The sequence below is a fragment of the Glycine max genome, chromosome 7, assembly GCF_000004515.6.
Source record: "Glycine max cultivar Williams 82 chromosome 7, Glycine_max_v4.0, whole genome shotgun sequence".
Taxonomy (NCBI): domain Eukaryota; kingdom Viridiplantae; phylum Streptophyta; class Magnoliopsida; order Fabales; family Fabaceae; genus Glycine; species Glycine max.
The window spans coordinates 32,516,233-32,539,082 of record NC_038243.2 but is presented as its reverse complement, the minus strand read 5'-3'; positions in this window follow the sequence as shown (position 1 = coordinate 32,539,082).

Here is a 22,850-nt window from a genome sequence, read left to right as displayed (position 1 = left end):
TTCTCTTTTTCCACCTTTTTCCTTACTTGCCTTCTTCTTTTTTCTTATTTGCTCTCTTTTTCTTTACTTGCCCTCTTCTTTCCCTTTTGTTCTCTTTTCCATTTCATTTTCTTTTCTTTTCTATTTTTATTTTTATCATGATTTTTTTGTTTATTTTACATATATACTTTTGGACGATGTTCCTAAACGAAGAACTCTACACGGTTCCAGAATTTCAAACATCATCGATAGTAATGATATATAAATACTAACGCACCAATCTAAACAAAAATGTATGCGCTGTACAAATGACAATCAAAACAACAAAAACAAACATTAGCCTCTCAAGTCAAAACAATAACATAGAATAAAAATGACAAAAGAAATATGAAAGAAAACATGAATCTGGGGATCTCCCAGTCACGTGTCTCCACTCCCTCCCAAGAAGTCAAGCAAATCGGCCATCTCCTCATCCTCGTGGGCTTCTTCTCCATCGCCGGGAGCTTCTGGGGGTGCCTCTCCTGCTTGGGCCTCGGGCCAATCTCCGGGCCATGCTACCTCTGCCCTGAACTGGTCTGGAGTAGGGCATGAAAAAGAAGCGAAGCCCTGGCTCTGCATGCTAAGGCTCATCTGGTACAGACAGTCATGGGTCCGTACATGTGCTCAGTGGTTGGCCGCCTGCTGGCGAACCAAATGCCGTAAATACTACTCTATGTCAAATGCCCCAGCCTGGTCAGCCTGATGAGGTGGTGGTGGCGCGCCTGCGGCCTGTGGAGCATCACCCTGAGCCTGTCTCTGGGTACAGTACTTCTCAATAAAAGCCCGGGTGATGGGCGGCCGAATCACCTTGGTAGGTGCAACGGGGACTCCGAACGACCGGCAGAGTCCTGTGATCAGTGCGGGGAATCCCAGGGCCCTGTTGGACTTATCTGGGTCCAAAGGGTGCCTAGTGGGCGCCATACCTGCAAAAATATATATGGCATCAGCGATCAACTGAGCCACATGGATGCTCATCCGTGTCAGGATGGCGTACACCAGCTGGCACTTAGGCATGGGGAGGTCGGAATTATGATCGGTGGGCAGGATGTTGCTGAGGAGCAACGTCATCCATATCTGGGTCAGGGTGGTCATATTGGTGCGCATGATTCGCACTCGCCTCCCTGCAGCAGTCCAGGCAAAATCCTGCCCCGGTATACATAGCAGCTGGGCGATGGCCTCTTCATCGAACCCATCAGACCGGTTCCTCCTCTGGCCATACTCGCATTCCTGGCCCTCTTCCAATACCATCGGATATCCCAGGAGCTGGCTGATAGCGTCGGCATCGAACGGGATCCACTGACCCCTAACCCAGGATCTCATGTCACGCACGCCCTCCTTTGTTGGCCAAGCATTGGCATAAAACTCAAGGACTATTTCTGGATCAAACTTGGCCATGGGAGTAACCAGTGGTGCCCACCGCCGGCGCCCTATTTCCTCCTGGAAATCAGTATACTCGTCGTCCCTGAGCTGGACGCGTCGCTCCCGGAGAAACGACCATCCCTTGATGGCTTCGAAGCGCTGCTGGTGTACAACGCTCCTAAAGCGGTGACTGTCGTACTCCGGGGCGGAACTAGTTCCTTCGGCCGCCTTGTCCTTCCTGGACCTCTTTGAGGCAAGCTTCCACGGGGCCATTCCTGCGAAGGCAAACATTTGGAAAGTTAGTTTTACTAGTGGGACATTACTCTTAAAGCAAAAATGGCATATAACCTCCTCCCATAAATACAAACATCAATGTAAATTTAGAGCAAGCTTATGCGCATATTTCCTTACAAACGTTCTCTTGCACAAGACATTCTATTAACCGAAAAAAATGCACCCATATACAATCAAGGCAGCTTCGTTACCTAGATTATTTACACGTACTTCCAAGGTGTATTTGTTACTTACATCACACACATCTCCTTGGCTAAATTCACATACATGCATACTCAAAGCATTTTGGGGTACCAAAAATTGCATATGTGCACATCTTGGTATTTCTAATACCTATACATACACAAACTTCATGATGAATCTTGACTATCTACACAATAAGGTGCTACATTTCATGCTCTTTTCAAGTTTTTGCTACCTAAAGCCGCATGCAAATTCAAGTATATTTTCCTTTGCTGACTAAAATTGTATTCAAATTAAAAGGTATACATTTTTTTGGTAATGTGTCTTCTTTACATAACATGCAACATATTTATGTATATTTTTTTGTGAGACATTTTGACTACCAAAAATTATATGTACATACATCCAAGTATTTTGCTATCATACCCAAAGTGTAAATTGCCAAAGGTATTTTGCTACCTATTCTAAACCTACACATTTATGATGAGCAAAATTCCTAACCATCTAGGCATAGGGAAAATATTGTAGCGTGGCCCATAGCTGATTGCTGGCCAAAAAAGGGTAGCTTTACCCAATATGCACCTCCTTTTGTGCTCTTTTTGCATAAAACCAGTTTCTAGGACTAGGATATATGTGGGGCAATTACTCTAGCCTTTTTCGGGAATGAATACATATTCCAAAAAAATAGAAAATATGCGCAAACCAAAATACCCCATGGGTTATCTCCTTACAAAAGTCACGCGCTAATGCCATTGAGGCATTTCACCGAACACTTGGTGGGCGCGCGTTTAGGCATCAATAGCAAGAGAACGGGGACAATGTGGCATGTCCTATTGTTTCAAAATGCATTATAGGCCTAGGGCCATCTCATACCAACCCCTAATTCAACCTAATCAAGCAAGAAAACAAATCAAAATTGCCCCATATATTTGAGCACACTCCCACAATTTAGAGCACAAAAAGGAGATCAAAATACACCAATGAAAAGCTAGAAAGCTTAGGGATGGAATACTTACTTGTTGGTGATGAACAAAAGCGCAAAACGGAATCAAAAAATGCGAAAAAGGATGACCCTAGGGCTGCAAATTCGTCAATCCCGTGGGTATGGCTTTTGAAAGGGGGGAAAAGAAGTTTTTGAATGTAAAAGTGCCCCCCCTTTCGTCATTTTTATAATTTGGTGCAGGGGTGGCTCGCCCAGGCGAGCCTAGCTCGCCCAGGCGAGCTAACCTGCACTTTTTTTTTTTTTTTTTTTTTTTTTTGAGGGGAACATTAACCATGTCCCCTCCCTTCCCATGGATTAGCATTTTGCCTAACTTGAACTTACTTAGGTTAGAATTAGGCGTTGATTACTTATCTTATTATTACTCTTTTCCTTTTTAAAACAAACAAATAGCAACAGAAAGCTGCAAAATACAAAGGATACGGGGCTGCCTTGCAGCGACATTCCCTGCTTGTTTCGCACAGAGAAGGGCAACGATCGGTCGGTCGTGACCCCATCCCCGCTTGCGTTCATCCTTAAGTACCTGCAAGTAATAAACAACCAGGTATGGCCACTCTTGACCGCATCATTACCCTACCTTGATTGATTTCTGCCGTTCATGTTTTGTCTCCACTCCGGAAGGTAGCCCAAGGTGATCCTGCCCCTGTTTTACATGCGTATGCGTATGCGTATGCATGAATGTTTTCAAACGCAGAAAATTTAGGGAAAGTTGGTTCAAGTTCAATTCTAATTAAGCGCTTGGGGGATCCCATGAACTGAGCGGAAGGGCTCAGGCGATCACAAATTAACGCAAGGTGTGAAACTAACGTGAGGACTAAAAGCCTCGAATCCACATTCATTTCTTTGAAAGATTGTAACGAGAGATACAACAGACAGGAAATCCCTGGGGGAAATCCAGAAAACGCATAAAGATAAAGAACATGCAGCGACATCCTTAATTGCCCCAGCTTCTAAGCATAATATTGTTTGACGACATCAGAGTTCACGGGTGAAGGTAGCTCTTCGCCATCCATGTTTGTAAGCACCAGGGCTCCTCCGGAAAAAGCCCTCTTCACAACAAAAGGCCCTTCGTAGTTTGGGGCCCATTTCCCTCGATGGTCCTTGACAGCATGGGACATTTTCTTTAGCACAAGGTCACCCTCATGGAACTTGCGTAAGCGTACTTTCTTGTCGAATGCACTCTTCATTCTTTGCTGGTATAAGCGCCCATGACTCATTGCCGTTAAGCGCTTACCCTCAATGAGGTTGAGCTGATCGTAGCGTGTTTGAGCCCACTCTGATTCCTTTAATCCGGATTCTGCCAAGATCCTTAATGACGGGACTTCTACCTCGAACGGTAACACCGCCTCCATCCCATATACCAATGAGAACGGCGTTGCCCCAGTTGACGTTCGCACTGAAGTCCGGTAACCGTGTAACGCGAATGGGAGCATCTCGTGCCAATCCTTGTATGACACGGTCATCTTTTGGATAATCTTTTTTATATTCTTATTGGCTGCTTCCACGGCTCCATTCATCTTTGGCCGGTAGGGTGTGGAATTGTGATGCTGGATTTTAAACTCCTCGCACATTTCCCCCATCATCTTGTTATTCAGGTTGGTGCCGTTGTCCGTGATAATCTTCCTTGGCAAACCATATCGGCAGATGATCTCCTTCTTAATGAACCTGACCACCACATTCCTCGTGACATTGGTATATGAAGCCGCCTCGACCCACTTGGTGAAATAATCTATTGCTACGAGGATGAAGCGATGACCATTCGAGGCCTTGGGCTCAATGGCCCCGATGACATCTATTCCCCACATGGAGAAAGGCCAAGGGGCGGACATGACATTCAGAGGATGCGGTGGGGCATTGACATTATCCGCGAATGCTTGACATTTGTGGCACTTCCTCACATGGACACAACAATCACTTTCCATGGTAAGCCAGTAATAACCTGCTCTTAAGATCTTCCTGGCCATAGCATGCCCGTTGGCGTGTGTTCCAAACGAGCCCTCATGGACTTCCTCGATCATGTGATTTGCCTCCTTGGCATCCACACATCGCAGGAGTGTCACGTCGTGATTCCTCTTATACAGTGTGCCTCCGCTCATGAAGAAACTGGCTGCCAACCTCCTCAATGTCCTTTTATCGTTGTCGACAATCTCTGGCGGGTATTCTTTGCTTACGACATATTGCTTGATGTCGTAATACCAAGGCTTTCCGTCCCGTTCCTCTTCCACTTGGCAACAATGTGCGGGTTTGCCACGACACTGAAATTCAATGTAGGGTAGGTCCCCGTGTGGTGTTAGCTGGAACATAGATGCCAACGTAGCAAGTGCATCCGCCATTTGATTTTCCTCACGGGGAACATGATGGAAGGAGATCTCGTCGAAAGTCTTAGCCAATTCCTTGATGTAGGCTTTGTAGGGTATCAGCTTGGGATCTCTAGTTTCCCATTCCCCTCTCAGCTGATGGATTACCAACGCTGAGTCGCCGTACACCTTGAGTAGTTTGACATCGGAGTCAATTGCTGCCTGGACGGCTAGGGCACATGCTTCATATTCGGCCATGTTGTTGGTGCAGTCGAATCCTAGCCTGGCTGTGAAAGGTACACATTGATTGTCCGGAGAGATCAACACTGCCCCAACGCCATGACCTAGAATGTTTGACGCTCCGTCAAACCATACAGTCCATTTGTCCTGATCTTCGTCCAACTTTTCCTCGAACAAGGCCATGATGTCCTCATCCGGGAATTCCGGATGCATGGGCTGGTAGTCGTTAAGAGGCTGTTGGGCCAAATAATCTGCCAAAGCGCTTCCTTTTATCGCCTTTTGGGTGACGTAGACTATATCAAACTCAGATAGCAAGACTTGCCACCGGGCGATTCGTCCTGTGAGAGCTGGCTTTTCAAAGATGTACTTGACCGGGTCCATTTTGGATATCAACCAGGTAGTATGGCTCAGCATGTACTGCCTTAAGCGATGGGACGCCCATACTAAAGCACAACACGTTCTTTCGAGCAAGGAGTAATTCATCTCACAGGTCGTGAACTTCTTACTTAGGTAGTAAACAGCGCGCTCTTTCTTCCCGGATTCGTCATGTTGCCCCAGCATACACCCCATTGATTCGTCCAAGATTGTCATGTACAAAATGAGAGGCCTTCCCGGTACTGGTGGCATAAGCACGGGAGGACTCATTAAGCACTTTTTGATCCTTCCAAAAGCCTCTTGGCAATCCTCATTCCACCGATCAGTTTGGTTTTTGCGCAAGAGTTTAAACAACGGCTCACAAATGGCGGTGAGCTGCGATATGAATCTGGCAATATAATTTAGGCGCCCCAGGAACCCTCGGACTTGCCTCTCTGTACGGGGTTCCGGCATCTCAAGGATAGCCTTCACTTTTTCGGGGTCTACCTCTATCCCTTTCTGGCTTACAACGAAACCAAGCAATTTCCCTGATTTGACCCCAAAGGTACACTTAGCGGGGTTCAACCTTAATTGATATTTCTTAAGCCTTTCGAACAATTTCCGCAGGTTGACAAGGTGTTCTTCCTCGGATTTAGATTTAGCAATTATGTCGTCCACGTAGACCTCGATTTCTTGATGCATCATATCATGGAACAAAGCTACCATGGCCCGTTGATAAGTTGCCCCGGCATTCTTGAGTCCAAAGGACATCACCTTGTAACAGAACGTTCCCCACAGGGTGACGAAAGTAGTCTTTTCCATATCCTCGGGCGCCATCTTTATCTGATTGTAACCAGAGAAACCGTCCATGAAGGAAAATAAAGCGAAATTGGCCGTGTTATCTACGAGGATATCGATGTGTGTTAAAGGAAAATTGTCCTTGGGACTGGCCCGATTCAGGTCCCGATAATCTACACACATTCGTACTTTCCCATCTTTTTTAGGAACTGGTACGATGTTGGCCACCCATTCTGGATACCGAGCGACGGCCAGAAATCCAGCGTCAAATTGCTTCTTCACTTCTTCTTTTATCTTCAAGGATGTTTCGGGCTTCATCCTCCTCAGTTTCTGTTTTACCGGGGAACACTCGGGATTTAGAGGTAATCGGTGCTGTACAATGTCAGAACTCAAACCGGGCATATCTTGGTATGACCAAGCAAAGATGTCTTGGTAGTCTTTTAGCAGGATTATTAATTCTTCACGGATAGGTGCGGTAATACCTGTACCTATCTTTACTTCCCTCTTTCCACTGCCAATTCCTAAGTCTACTAGCTCTGTTTCTTCTTCACTTGTTTTCTTTCCGTAATGTTACGGAACCTTGCGGATTACATAATCATCCCCTTTTTGACTTACGGAATGTTACGGAACCTCACTTAATTATGCAACGATGCTTCCATTTGATTTCCGGTGTGTCACGGAAACTTACGGATTGTGCATCAATATTTTTTTTTGGTTTTTCGGCATGTCCTGGAATTTCTCAAATTGCCTAATGATGGGTGCCAAGCACCTCACGAGGACCAAAGAATGGTCGCATGTCATCAAGCAAAGGTCCCCGGACGAAATTAGGGTATGACAACGATTCTTCCATTTGAAGGAGTTTTTGCAGATTTCAATCAGTGAAATCAAAAGAAAAATGAAAAAGAAGAAGATTGCAATTTACGGGAGTTGATTTGATGAAGAAATGAGTGAGATAGGAAGATTTGGAGGTTTGGGAATGGAGGAACGTCGCAAGGAGGAAGGGACTGCGCAGGGATTTCTGGAAAATGTGATATTTATAGAGCAGGACGCATGGTAATCGATTACAAGTAATGGTAATCGATTGCAAGAGGAGGCAGCCTACTGGTAATCGATTACATGAATACTGTAATCGATTACGGGCCATCTATTCTATTGTAATCGATTACAGTATTCATGTAATCGATTACCAGAACAAAAAATAGCCTTTTCCTAAAAGAAAAACTTATTTCTAAGTCTAAAAACTTATACTATCTTAAGAGTTAATTATACTAACAAGAAAAGTAAACTAAATTAAACAAAACAAGCGTCATACTTAATCAAAACACAATCAATCATATAAAAAAAATTACCTATCCAAATCACTAAGGTCTAAAAGGCCTAATTCTCTTCTTATTGAAAAGAATATTTCTTTTGGGAGAGGTTTTGTAAAGATATCAGCAAGCTGATTCTTTGTATCAACAAACTCTAATATACAATCTCCCTTTAGGACATGATCTCTAAGAAAATGGTGCCTAATTTCTATATGTTTGGTTCTAGAGTGTTGAACAGGGTTTTTGGATAGATTTATGGCACTAGTATTATCACACCTAATAGGTATACGATCAAGAAGGATACCATAGTCAGATAATTGTTGCTTCATCCATAAAATTTGTGCACAACAACTGCCGACAGAAATATATTTCGCTTCAGCAGTGGATAAAGCAACACTGTTTTGTTTCTTACTATGCCATGAGACAAGAGCGGATCCAATGAATTGACAAGTTCCACTTGTGCTTTTTCTATCAGTTTTAGATCCGGCAAAGTCAGAATCAGAATATCCTATTAAGTTACATGTTGAGTTCTTAGGATACCATAATCCTAAATTTATTGTACCTAATAGATATCTCATGATTCTCTTAACTGCACTCAAATGTGATTGTTTGGGGTTGGATTGAAACCTAGCACACATGCATACACTAAACATAATATCAGGTCTACTAGCAGATAAATAGAGAAGAGATCTGATCATACCTCGATACTGTTTCATGTCTATATATTGACTAGATTCATCTTTATCTAAGTAACAGCTAGTGCTCATCGGTGTAGCCATGTGTTTTGCACTTTCCATCCCAAATCTTTTGATCAATTCCTTGCAGTACTTGGATTGATTGATGAATATACCTTCTTGAGTTTGCTTGATTTGTAATCCCAAGAAGTACTTTAATTCTCCCATCATTGACATTTCAAATTCACTTTGCATATCAAGGGAAAACTCCTTGCACAATGAATCATTAGTGGATCCAAAAATTATATCATCAACATATATTTGAACCAACAAAATATCATTATGCTTTCTCTTTATGAATAATTTGGTATCCACTTTTCCTCTAGAAAATTCTTTTTCTAGGAGAAAATTACTTAAACGTTCATACCACGCCCTAGGGGCTTGTTTCAAACCATAAAGAGCCTTTTGTAATTTATAAACATGATTTGGTTTATCAGGGATTTCAAAACCTGGAGGTTGTTCAACATATACTTCTTCTTGAATTAAACCATTTAGAAAAGCACTTTTAACATCCATTTGATAGAGCTTAAAATTCATTATGGATGCATATGCTAAGAGCATTCTAATGGCTTCTAATCTTGCAACTGGAGCATATGTTTCTTCATAGTCTATTCCCTCTTCTTGATTATACCCTTTTGCTACTAACCTAGCCTTATTTCTAATAATTATGCCATGTTCATCTAATTTATTTCTAAAGACCCATTTTGTTCCTATGACAGGATAATTTTCAGGTTTTTCTACTAGTTTCCACACATTGTTTCTTTCAAATTGATTCAGTTCTTCTTGCATGGCAATGATCCAGTTATCATCTACTATGGCTTCTTTTATATTTTTAGGTTCAATCATAGATACAAAAGCTAAATTATTGCATAAATCTTTAAGAGAATGTCTAGTTGTTACCCCTTTTGATATATCACCAATAATGTTGTCGAGGGGATGATCTCTTGAGGCTTTCCATTCTCTTAGAAGTTCATTATTTGCTCTAACTCCATTATCTTAAGAATCTTCATTGCTTCCTTCATCTTTTTCTTTAGAGTCATTTCCATGTATATGTGTATCTTCTAAGGAATCTGAAATATCATCTAAAAAATCCTTCCTTGGAAGAATGGCATTAGACTCATCAAAGGAAACATGTATAGACTCTTCAATTGTCATTGTTCTTTTATTATATATTCTATAAGCTTTACTATGCAGAGAATATCCAAGGAAAATACCTTCATCTGACTTAGCATCAAATTTTCCTAAGTTATCTTTTCCATTATTCAATACAAAACATTTACAACCAAAGATATGAAGATGTGAGATGTTTGGTTTTCTGCCATTGAACAATTCATATGGAGTTTTCTTTAAGATGGGTCTTATTAAAGCCCTATTTAAAATGTAGCATGCAGTGTTAACGACTTCAGCCCAAAAATATTTTGGAAGAGGTGTATCATTTAATAAAGTTCTAGCAATCTCTTCCAAAGATCTATTTTTCCTTTCAACAACACCATTTTGTTGAGGGGTTCTTGGTGCAGAAAAGTTATGCTCAATCCCATGCTTATCACAAAATAATTCAAATTCTTTATTTTCAAACTCACCCCCATGATCACTCCTAATAGATATAATCTTGAGATTTTTCTTATTTTGAATGATTTTTGCAAGTTTTCTAAATGCTTGGAATGCATCATTCTTATGAGTGATAAAAAGAGTCCATGTGTATCTAGAATAATCATCAACTATAACAAGAGCATAGTAACTTCCTCCAAAACTCATGATTCTGGAAGGACCAAACAAATCCATATGTAGTAATTGTAAGGGTTGAGTAGTTGAAACAATGTTTTTAGATTTGAAAGAAACTCTAGTTTGTTTTCCCTTTTGACAAGCATCACATAGCCTATCTTTTTCAAATCTTAGTTTTGGCAAACCAACAACTAAATCTTTTGATATTAATCTATTTAAATGTTCCATGTTTATATGTGCAATCCGTTTATGCCATAACCATGGATCATCATCTTTACTAAGAAAACATTGATTATTATCTAGTTTTTGACTTAAATCTATCATGTAAACATTGTTGACTCTAAACCCTATATGCTTTATATTCGTATCATGTTTATGTTCAATGACACACTTTTGAGAATCAAATGATACCAGATAGCCTTTGTCACATAATTGACTCACACTAAGCAAACTATGTTTAAGACCTTCAACAAGTAGAACATTTTCAATGGAGGTTGAAGCATTTGTACCTATTTTTCCAACTCCAAGAATTCTACCTTTGTTGTTGTCACCATAAGTTACATGTCCGCTTTTCTTGGGAGAGATATGTGTGAATTTTGATTCGTCTCTCGTCATATGTTTTGAGCATCCGCTATCTATGTACCACTTTTTCCACAAGGGTTCCTACAAAATCAAGGTTGTAACTTAGGTACCCAAAATTTATTGGGTCCTTGTGTGTTAGTATGAATAACAGATCCTTTTGGGACCCAAATCATTTTAATATTGTTACAATTTCTTCTAAAATAGCATGTAGATGTGTCATGCCCTTTTCTTCCACAGTAAAAACACGTGATAAAACTAGAATTATATTTTTGTGTGGAAGTATAGAAGTTTTTATGAAATTTTTGTTGTTTTTCATATTTATATCCTAGTCCAGCCTTATTGGAGGCATGTCTTTGTTTTCCTAATATGACATCTAAATTATTTTTACTATAAGAGAATTTTGCAAGTGAGTTTTTCAACTCTTTTGATTTCTTTTTCATACTTTTCACAACAACTACAAGAATCTGACATTTTCTTGTCAGAAATAGTAGAGATATGAACTTTTTCATTTGGTTTAGAAATTGAGACTTCATTTCTAAGATGATCTAATTCTTTGTTTAATTTTAAAATTTCATTTTCTAAATTTGAAATTGATTTCTTTGAAGATGAAACTAGCTTTGCAAGTTTAATTGACTCTTTGTGCAGATCAGCAAATGCATCTTGCAATTCATCAAAAGAAATAGATAAATTGTTTGAAGATGTTACCTCTTCATCACTTTCATAACTTTTTGCCATAAGGAAGAGGTTTATTTCTTCATTTTCTGAATCTTCAGAAGATTCCATATCGTTTTCATCCCATGTAATGTATGCTTTTTTCAATTTCTTTTCATTAATATTTTTCTTTTCATACTTCTCCATCTTTTTCTTGAAGATGGGACAATCAACCCTCAGATGCCCAGGTTGATTGCACTCAAAGCATTTTAGAGTAGAGGATGAAGTTTCTTTCCTTCTTTTAGGTTTAAAATTGGGTTGCTTTTGATTTCCTCTGACTCTCAGGAACTTGTTGAATCTTTTTACAAACAGACTAATATCTTCATCATTATCCAAGTCAATTGAATCTTCTTTATCACTTTCTTCTTGGATTGCAGATGAGGCTTTAAGAGCGATTCCCTCCTTCTTCTTATCAGTTTCTTCATGCTGATTTAATCTTAGTAATTCCATTTCATGTTCCTGCAATTTTCCAAATAATGTAGCAAGAGACATACTAGATAAATCTTGAGATTCTGTGATGGCTGTTACCTTTGGTTGCCATTCTCTATTAAGACATCTTAAGACTTTATTTACTAGGTCTTCATTTTTAAAAGTTTTTCCTAGAGATGCAAGATGATTAACTATGTGTGTGAACCTCTTTTGCATGTCTTGTATACTTTCATTTACATTCATCCTAAAAAGTTCATATTCACGAGTTAAAGTGTTTATCCTAGATCTTTTAACATTTTTTGTGCCTTCATGTGTTACTTGTAGTGTATCCCACATATCCTTAACACTTTTACAATTTGAAACCCTAAAGTATTCATCTATTCCTAAGGCAGATGTAATAATATTTTTGGCCTTTAAATTATATTGTACTAATCTTCTTTCTTCCTCAGTCCAATCTGCTCTAGGTTTTTCTATTGTTGCACTTCCGACTATTATAGAGGGAACATAAGGTCCTTGTTCTATGGCTTCCCAAATATTTAAATCTATTGCCTCTATAAAGATTTGCATGTGGGTTTTCCAGTAGTGGTAACCCACTCCATTAAAGATGGGAGGTCTATTTATAGAATTTCCCTCGGGAAACAAGTAGTTTGATGAGGCCATAATTCTTGAAGCTTCTAAACTTTATACAAGAATGAAGCTCTGATACCACTTGTTGGACAAGTGGCCTCAGATATCTTAAGAAGGGGGGGGGGGGTTGAATTAAGATATTACTACTTATTTCCCCAATTAAAAATTCTATTTAACTTTCTATTCAAGTTATAAATTCCCTTAATAATGAATTTCTTAAATATTGATTCAAATAGAACAATTTGAATATGAATATAAAACAATAATAAATAAAGGAGTTTAAGGGAAGAGAAAATGCAAACTCAGATTTATACTGGTTCGGCCACACCCTTGTGCCTAAGTCCAGTCCCCAAGCAACCTGCTTGAGAGTTCCACTATCTTATAAATTCCTTTTACAAGTTCTAAACACACAAGGACAACCCTTCCTTTGTGTTTAGAATTATTTCACAACAAGAGACCCTCGGTCTCTTAATCCCTTTTCAAAATGAAGAAGAAGAAAAGAAGAAATCTCTCTTGAAAGAGATAGATTGAACAATTTGAGCACTCAAATAATTCCTTATTGAATCACAAGTAATTTGGCCAAGGAATTTGTAAGAGGATAAAACGATTTCTCTTTATAAGAGGATAAGACCTTTTTGCTCTGAAAAACTCTTGTCAAATTCGTGTCTCAAGTCACATATATATAGGCCTATGATAGCCATTCAAGAACCACACAAAAAGATGTGACTGTTGAGAATGTTTTCTGAAAAACTCTTCTGGTAATCGATTACAGTATGTGTGTAATCGATTACAAGCTTTAAAATTTGAATTAAAACGTTCAGAAACTGCTGGTAATCGATTACTATATATGTGTAATCGATTACACAGTGCAAACTTTGAATTCAAATTTTAATAGCTGTTGTAAATCAGTTTTGGCCACTAGTAATCGATTACATCCTCTGGTAATCGATTACCAGAGAGTAAATTTGTTGAAAAAGACTTTTTAACTTAAAATTCTTGGCCAAACCTTTTGCTACTTCAATTGGAATTCCCTTCCTATTTAATATACCCTTTCTAAGACTCTAGAGACTGTTTTGATCATCCATCTTCAATATCTTGAATTTCTTTGTCTTGAATAAAGCTTTAATACTTTGAGACGCATGTGAAACTTTGGCATCATCAAAACATTCAGCTTGATCCTTTGTCTACATCTCCAACATAACCACGAGTCTGAATCGAGGGAGAATTTAATAAGTGGTATAGGTAAACCTTCTTATTCTAACTCCAATGATCAAGATAACCTTTCTGAAATGAATATACCCATATCTCTTCGAAAAGGAGTTAGATTTATCCAAATTTTTGTCATATTCAAATTTATCTTTATTTTTTGTTGTGTTTACCTCTTGGTTGTCTTGTTTAGAAGTTCAAAAAATATACAAGAAGCTATGAAGGTTCCGAAGTGGAAAAAAGTTGTCCTTGAGGAGATGAAAGCTCTTAAGAAGAACCGTACTTGGAGTGTTATGCCTTTGCCAACTGGAAAGAATATCGTGGGTTGCAAGTGGGTGTTCACCGTCAAGTATAACTCTGATGGTTCAGTGGAAAGATACAAGGCATGATTGGTGGCTAAAGGACACACTCAGACCTATGGTATAGACTACTCAGAGACCTTTGCCCCAATCGCAAAGTTAAACACGGTTAGAATTCTCCTATCACTTGCTGCAAACTTAGATTGGCCTTTGCACCAATTAGATGTTAAAAATGCATTGTCAATGGCGACTTGGAGGAAGAGGTATACAAGGATAGTCCTCATGGCTTCAAACACAGATTTGGGACAAAGGTTTGTAAACTAGGAAAATCTCTTTATGGACTCAAGCAGTCTCCAAGGGCATGGTTCGAAAAATTTACCCAATCAGTTAAAAACAAGGATATTCTCAAGGCCAAGCAGATCATACCTTATTTACAAAATTTTCTTCTAAAAGGAAAACTACTACACTAATAGTCTATGTTTATGACATCATCCTCACTGGAGATGATGCAGTGGAATTGGCTAGGCTAAAAAAGAACTTGGCAGCAGAATTTGAGATCAAGGACTTGGGATCCTTGAGGTACTTTCTTGGCATGGAGGTTGCTCGCTCAAAAAGGGGAATTGTTGTTTCCCAAGAGACGTATATTCTAGACCTCTTGGAAGAAATGGGAATGAGTGATTACTTATGTGCTTACTTACATGCAATGTCACTCATCAATCCATGTATGTTATGATCATTCAAACCAATATCATGTATCATCACAAGTTCATTCACCAATCTCAATAACATAAGAGGTTATAATATCATAGATTCACCATTCATATGTTCACCATGCTCATGAACTCACCTATAGTTCAATAAGCATAGCCAGACATTCCAACATCTTGAAATTTTGCTAACAACTCACCAAAAACTTGTGAATGTGAATCGCATGATCTCATATAAAGTAAAATCTAATCATAAAATATGATCTCAACCACATCTCATATCATCATCAAGAAATCAACCAACACAATTCAAGACATTCATCAATTAACATAATTATCTCATCATCAATATAATATTCTAGATAATAAGATTATAGACCAACCACATTATTATAAATATGCATCACTATACCATTATAAAAACTTTAAAGTTCATGTTTAAGGTTATCAGAATATCTCATAAGCTTAGGGTTAACTATCTCTTTCATTTTCTATTATGTGCCTATGAACTTCACAGTTTATAAACATGATAAATAAAGATAAACTAACTTAGTTAAGTTGGTTCTTGTCTCATTTGGAAGCTAAGAAGAATGTTTCCAACTTTTATGTTTACCTAAAGACCAAGATTGGGAGCATACTATGCCTAAAATTACAATCTAAATAAAACTTTTACTTATTACCGACAACTTGACCTTTGTTTACTAATATAAGCATATCTAGAGTTTCCAACATTATTTTTTAGTGAAAGAAAAATCATTCATTGGTTAGCTAACATCCAGGGCTGCAACTTTCATGAAGGATATTTTTCCAAATTTTGTCTCTATAGCTGAGTTTTTGACTCAGCAAGGTTGCGCTTAAGCACAGGGTAATATGTGCTTAAGTGCCAATCCCTTGACAACAATGACCCCTATTGTGCTTAAGCACAACCTAGTGCACACTTAACCGCTACAAGTTTGCATAATCATGATTTTTCTACCATAATGACTGATGCAATCCTACCCACCAATGGCATTGGATAGAAGACTCTAAGAAGATTGGGCCAGAGATGCAAGAGAAGGCCCTAAGGTTCTCATGAGCCTTAGGGTAGATTTTGGGCCCATAGGCTAAGTATGAGCCCACTTATCTTTGTACATATTAGATTAAGGTTTCATTATTTTTGGGCCTTGCATTTAGGGTTCCATAATGTAGGTAAGATACCCAATAAATATAGGATTTTTCAACCCTTGTATTTTAGGGCACCTAGACTAGTTTTTGTAATAGGGGTAATTTCGTATTTTCACATGCACTAAGTGAATATTTGATGTTTGTGGTTGGAAATAAATTTAATTGAATTGGTAGAAGCCCAATCCAATTAAATTTTAGAGGGGGAGGTGAGCATTTGCTTACTACACCCCTGTCGCAACCTACCCTTCGGCGGGAGGGCGACGCGTGACTCGCGGGATGCGTGTTCCACGAAAGGAATACGCGCGGAGTCGCCAACAACGTTTATTTGAGGAAGACGTCGGAAAAACCGGAAAAGACGCGATCTACGAACTTTTAAGTGAAAGGTTCGGGAGTTGTATTTACGCGCGGGGAAGGTATTAGCACCCCACACGTCCGTCCCAAGGGACGGCAGCCTTTAATCGAATGTGCAAACATGACTTTGATTTTTATGTTCCCTTTTATGTTCTTATATCCTTTATACCCTTTTTATATTTTTCTTTTTTGTGGTCGACAAGGGTGTTTCCCTTTGCTCCTACGTATTCCTCAATTTGTGATGAGGAAATCAGACCTACGTAGTTCTTTCGGAACAAAGTGTTTGGTTTAAGTTTGTTTTTTGTCTTTTTTGCAAAATATGTTTTTTATTTGAACAAAAGGTCATTTAAGGTGTTGGACCATTAAACGGTCTTTTGATTTTGAAAGGAGAGAAACGTTAAGGTGTTGGACCATTAACGATCTCTTGTTTTTGAAAGGAGAGAAACGTTAAGGCATTGGACCATTAACGACCTCTTGTTTTTGAAAGGAGAGAAACGTTAAGGCATTGGACCATTAACGACCTCTTGTTTTTGAAAGGAGAGAAACGTTAAGGCATTGGACCATTAACGATCTTTTGGGGTGGTCGACAAAAGCGGGGCTTTTGCTCCTACGTATCCTCAATTGCGATGAGGAAATCAGACCTACGTAGTTCTTGCCTTTTGTCAAGTGATTCTTTTTTACTTAAGTGGTGATCATTTTAAGGCGCTGGACCTTAAAAATGATCCATTTTACTTAGTGAGGAAATGAAATGACAAACTTCAAAAGCCTATTTTTGTGGACGAGCTTGACTAGGCGAGTTGATTTTAGCCTTAGTTTCACTTTAGTTATTAATCAATTCGATTAAGAATGAGGAATCCCAAAGAGAAAACGTCCGATTGATTTTCCGCTTTATTTTACTAAAAAGATATTTTTTGATTATTTATATTATTTTTTACCTCTTTTTGATTTCCAACGTGGTTACGGCACAACCGAACGGTCGGAATTTATTTTGACCGAAGTTAATGGATAATACAATTCAAACGTTCGGTGGAAATTTATTCTATTTTTAAGTTAAGCGAGAAATGACTTAAGTAAAATGGCTTAAGCATGTCAACAGGGGGTATAAAAAGTAAACAAAATGAGAATAAAAATGCACGAAACACAATGTGGACCACTACGGGCACATAGAATGAATCGAAAAGCTTGGTTCGAGGTACTTACCCGTTGAAGATCGAAGAACGATGAAGAACGAATGAAGAACGTCGAAGAACGGTTGAAATCTTTGCGAAATTCCTCACGGAAATCGTTACGGAAACGTTTCGGAAGCGCCTCGGCTTAGATTTTCTTCACGGAAACAATTTTTCCAAGCAAATTCGAAAGAGAGAGAAGTGCCTAAGGGGCTGAACCCCTTCCTTCTTCACTTCCTCCCCTATTTATAGCAAAATAGGGGAGGTGGTTGCCGCCCAGCTCGCCCAGGCGAGCAGGGTTGCTTCCTCCAGAAGCAACCGCCTTCTGGAGGAATATTCCGGAGGGCCCAAGTGGGCCTGGGTGCTATTTGCACCCCCATTTTTACTAAGTACACCCCCCTCTGCTGTTTTTTGGTGATTCTTTTTTCGTAAAGTTACGGAAACTTACGAATTTCGTAACGATACTTGTTTTCTTTCCGTAATGTTACGGAACCTTGCGGATTACATAATCATCCCCTTTTTGACTTACGGAATGTTACGGAACCTCACTTAATTATGCAACGATGCTTCCATTTGATTTCCGGTGTGTCACGGAAACTTACGGATTGTGCATCAATATTTTTTTGGTTTTTCGGCATGTCCTGGAATTTCACAAATTGCCTAATGATGGGTGCCAAGCACCTCACGAGGACCAAAGAATGGTCGCACGTCATCGAGCAAAGGTCCCCGGACGAAATTAGGGTATGACAGTTGCCCCTCTTTACTTGTCTTTTATTGGAGATAAAAGGAAAGTAAAGATAAGACACTAATTTCGTTCCTCTCGATTTGACGAGAGTCGCAGGTGACCATAAAATCTCCACATGCAAATGACTTGTTGTTCCCAAAATTTCACAAATTGCCTAATGATGGGTGCCAAGCACCTCACAAGGACCAAAGAATGGTCGCATGTCATCAAGCAAAGGTCCCCGAAAATCAGTGTATGACACTAATTTCGCTCCTCTCGGTTGACGAGAGTCGCGGGAGACCATGACTTGTCGCTCCTAGAATTTCACAAATTGCCTAATGATGGGTGCCCAGCACCTCACAAGGACCAAAGAATGGTCGCATGTCATCAAGCAAAGGTCCCCGAAAATCAGTGTATGACACTAATTTCGCTCCTCTCGATTGACGAGAGTCGCGGGTGACCATGAAATTTCCGCATGTAAATGATTTGTTGTTCCCGGAGGAACAAAAGGTGCAGAAGACTATGTCAGTCTCTGCATGCTATCAAGCGTTCTGTCTTACAGATAGCAAAAGAATGTTTATACGGATAACCACTCGGGTATTTCCGCGTATCATCGGGCCCGCCGCCTCTGGATGATACAAGGGTGCAGAATGACCAAACTTGGTCTCTGCTTGTCATCGGGCCCGCCGCCTCTGGATGACAAAAGGGTGCGGATAACCGTAAGGTATCTCCGCGTATCATCGGGCCCGCCGCCTCTGGATGATACAAGGGTGCAGAATGACCAAACTTGGTCTCTGCTTGTCATCGGGCCCGCCGCCTCTGGATGACAAAAGGGTGCGAATAACCATAAGGTATCTCCGCGTATCATCGGGCCCGCCGCCTCTGGATGATACAAGGGTGCAGAATGACCAAACTTGGTCTCTGCTTGTCATCGGGCCCGCCGCCTCTAGATGACAAAAGGGTGCGGATAACCGTAAGGTATCTCCGCGTATCATCGGGCCCGCCGCCTCTGGATGATACAAGGGTGCAGAATGACCAAACTTGGTCTCTGCTTGTCATCGGGCCCGCCGCCTCTGGATGACAAAAGGGTGCGAATAACCATAAGGTATCTCCGCGTATCATCGGGCCCGCCGCCTCTGGATGATACAAGGGTGCAGAATGACCAAACTTGGTCTCTGCTTGTCATCGGGCCCGCCGCCTCTGGATGACAAAAGGGTGCGAATAACCATAAGGTATCTCCGCGTATCATCGGGCCCGCCGCCTCTGGATGATACAAGGGTGCACGTCACATGACCTCAGGGTCAGTATGACAAAGATTATGGGGCGGCCGACAAAAGCAAAGCTCTTGCTCCTACATATCCTCCAATGAGGAACTCAGACCTACGTAGTTCTGGATAACTTGTGAGACTTGAAAAGTCTTCATCGGAAAATGCTGACATCTCCGGAAAGGGCGCAGATGACCATATTGGTCTCTGCTCGTGAATCACACTTGGGGTCACTGAATGACGAGGTGCGGATAACCGTAAGGTGTCTCCGCGGGCTACTAGCTCTTGAGTCATGGCAACAAAAGGCGGCGTGGTCGACAAAAGCGAGGCTCTTGCTCCTACGTATCCTCCAATGAGGAACTCAGACCTACGTAGTTCTGGATAACTTGTGAGACTTGAAAAAGTCTCGGTGTTTTCTCCGCTAAAATGCAAACATGCTTTAGCAAAGAGACAAATATTCCAACTGATTTAGAGCAGCATATGCTTTTTTGAGTGAAAAACAATGCGTCTACCGGGGAAGGAGAGTCTGCTGATGAAATCTCCCATAACCATAAATGAGATTTTGGATGTTTGCATTTCGTTTCTAAATGACCATTTAGAGGAAACACCGGGTTTGACAAAAATAGAAGAAATCCACTCAAAGTGTATCAATCTCGCACAGGTAAGTGTTTCATCCTAATTCCGAACCATAGATATGTCATGACTTGACTTTGCAAATTATTTCCTATCAAATCAAAAATTACACGCGTGATCATGGATCAATAGGGCTTCCCTTGGGAATGGGTTCTTTTGGTGGTTTTTTTTTTCGGCTTTTGTGTGTTTTTGGCTTTTGATTTTTCTGGCTTTTTCTTTTTCTGTTTTTTTTTGTTTAGTGCGGGGCGAGAGAAAAAAAAAGTCGCTAGCGCACGGGATTTTGGTTGGTAATCAAAGGGAGAAGACCATTTTAGGTCGTGGTTTCCTTTCCTTCTTCTTGTTCATTTGGTGACAATTCTGTACTGTTCAGATATTGTCTGGTCCAAAGACCTCTCTGCACATCTCTTCTAGTTTCTTTGATCAAGAACTTTCTTTTCTTCTTTTCTTTCTCCCATTCTTTGATTGGGAATTTTCTTTCTTTTCTTTTTTCTTTCTCCCACTCTTTGATTGGGAATTTCCTTTCTTTTCTTTTTTCTCTTTCTCCCACTCTTTGATTGGGAATTTCCTTTCCTTCCTTTTTTGCTTTCTCTTTGATTTCCTTTCCTTCCTTTTTTGCTTTCTCTTTTTCTTTGATTGGAAATTTTCCTCTCTTTTGCTTCCGAGGGTAAGGATTGACATCCTCACCCCGGGTCAAGGTTTATGGTGAGTTAGGATTTTGGCTCAAGGCTTGTAGAATGGCTAGACATGATACATGTCAGGGTTTGGTTTGGCTCAAGGATAAAAGGGATGCCCCACATTATTTCCATGACACAAATGCAAAAATGATGATTTGGAAATTTTATGCAAAACTGGTCATGCATGCACCTATGTGGACACTCAAGTGTCAAATTTTTATGGTCATGTGATGCTAGGGCTCAGGATTCATTTCCTCTATTTTAAATCAACCCAATGTTTCCAAAATATGTTCTTTTATCAATTTGTGCATTCATCCGGGTCCATTTCGGGCGTCCGGGGAAATTTCACAGCATTCACCCTTCAGGTGTACACACACATTTTTTTTCCAAAAACTAGCTATGATCAGCGAATTTTTCTTCAAAGAAAAGTTGGAAGTCATCTCTTTTCAAAAGCATGTTGGTTTTTCAGCTAGACAACTTATTTTTCTTTTTTCTCTCTTTTTTTTTCTTCTTTTTTTTTTTTTATTTGTTTATTTCTTTTTCTTGTTTGTTTTTTTTTTTTTTCTTCTCTCTTTTTTTTTTCATGAGGTATTTTGCTATCTAAACATGTGCATATTTTTGTGAGGTATTTGTGCTATATACACGCACATCTTAGGTATCTCTCTACCTAAACATACAAATATATATTTTGTGAAGTATTTTTGTTTACATACACGCACATCTAAGGTATCTCTCTACCTAAACATACATATATATATTTTGTGAAGTATTTTTTTGTTTACATACATGCATATCTAAGGTATCTTTCTACCTAAACATACATATATATTTTGTGAAGTGTTTTTTTTTGTTTACATACATGCATATCTAAGGTATTTTCACTACCTAAACATACATATATATATTTTGTGAGGTATGACTACCTTCCGAGCTTGTGCTTGTTTTATTTAAATCCCCAGGATCATGAGCAACTAGGTGCATCCTACTATAAAAAGTGATCAAATAACAAGCATAGATTCAAAAGGTACTAGGTTGCCTCCTAGTAGCGCTTCTTTAACGTCTTGAGCTGGACGCCTTATGACTTGTCGGTCACTGACCTAGTACTTTGCTTACCTTTGGCTTTGGACTTGGTTGCCTATTGGTCGGCCATGTGTCGTAGGCAACGCTCTAACCTTTTTATGGATGAGCTGAGGTGAACTTTAGAGATGATGGCGGTGCATCTATTGCCCGCTACCGGCCATCCCAATGCTGCTGTGGTGTCTCGCCCTGCGCCTGCCTGGGGGCGCAACACTTCTAGATGAAAACTCGATTGGTAGGGGGCCTGATAACCCTGCTGGGGGCAACAGACACTCCCTAGAATTGACAGAGACCCATATTTAGAGCTGGCAACTCCAAGACCCTGTTGGACTTCTTCGGGTCCACTGGGTGTCTTGCAAGCGCGATCCCTGCAAACAATAGATGAAATCAGAAATCAATTGAGCGATGTGCATACTTACCTATGATGACGTGACCTTGCCGGGGGGGGTACGGGCACCCTGTAGGACTGATAGAGGCCCGTAACCAGAGCTGGAAACCCCAGGGCCCTGTTGGACTTTTCCGGGTCCACTGGGTGTCTTGTGGGTGTGATCCCTGCAAACAATAGATGGTATCAGAAATCAGTTGAACTATATGCATACTTACCCATGTCGGGACGACACAGACCAACTGATACTTTTGCAGGGGGAGATTGGCATTGCGGTCGCTGGGCAGAATGTTGCTAAGTAGCAACGTCATCTATATCTATGTAAGAGTGGTCATGTTGGTGCGCATGATCCGCACTCGTCTCTTTGCAGCAGCACAGGTGAAATCTTGCCCCAGTATGCATAGTAGCTGTGTGATAGCCTCCCTCTCTGGTTGTGCTCGCACAGTTGGCCCTCCTCCAATATCAGGGGGTGGCCCAGGAACCGTTTAAAAGGAAACTACTGGTCCCTTAACCGGGAGTGCAAGTCTCGGTTAAGCATTTA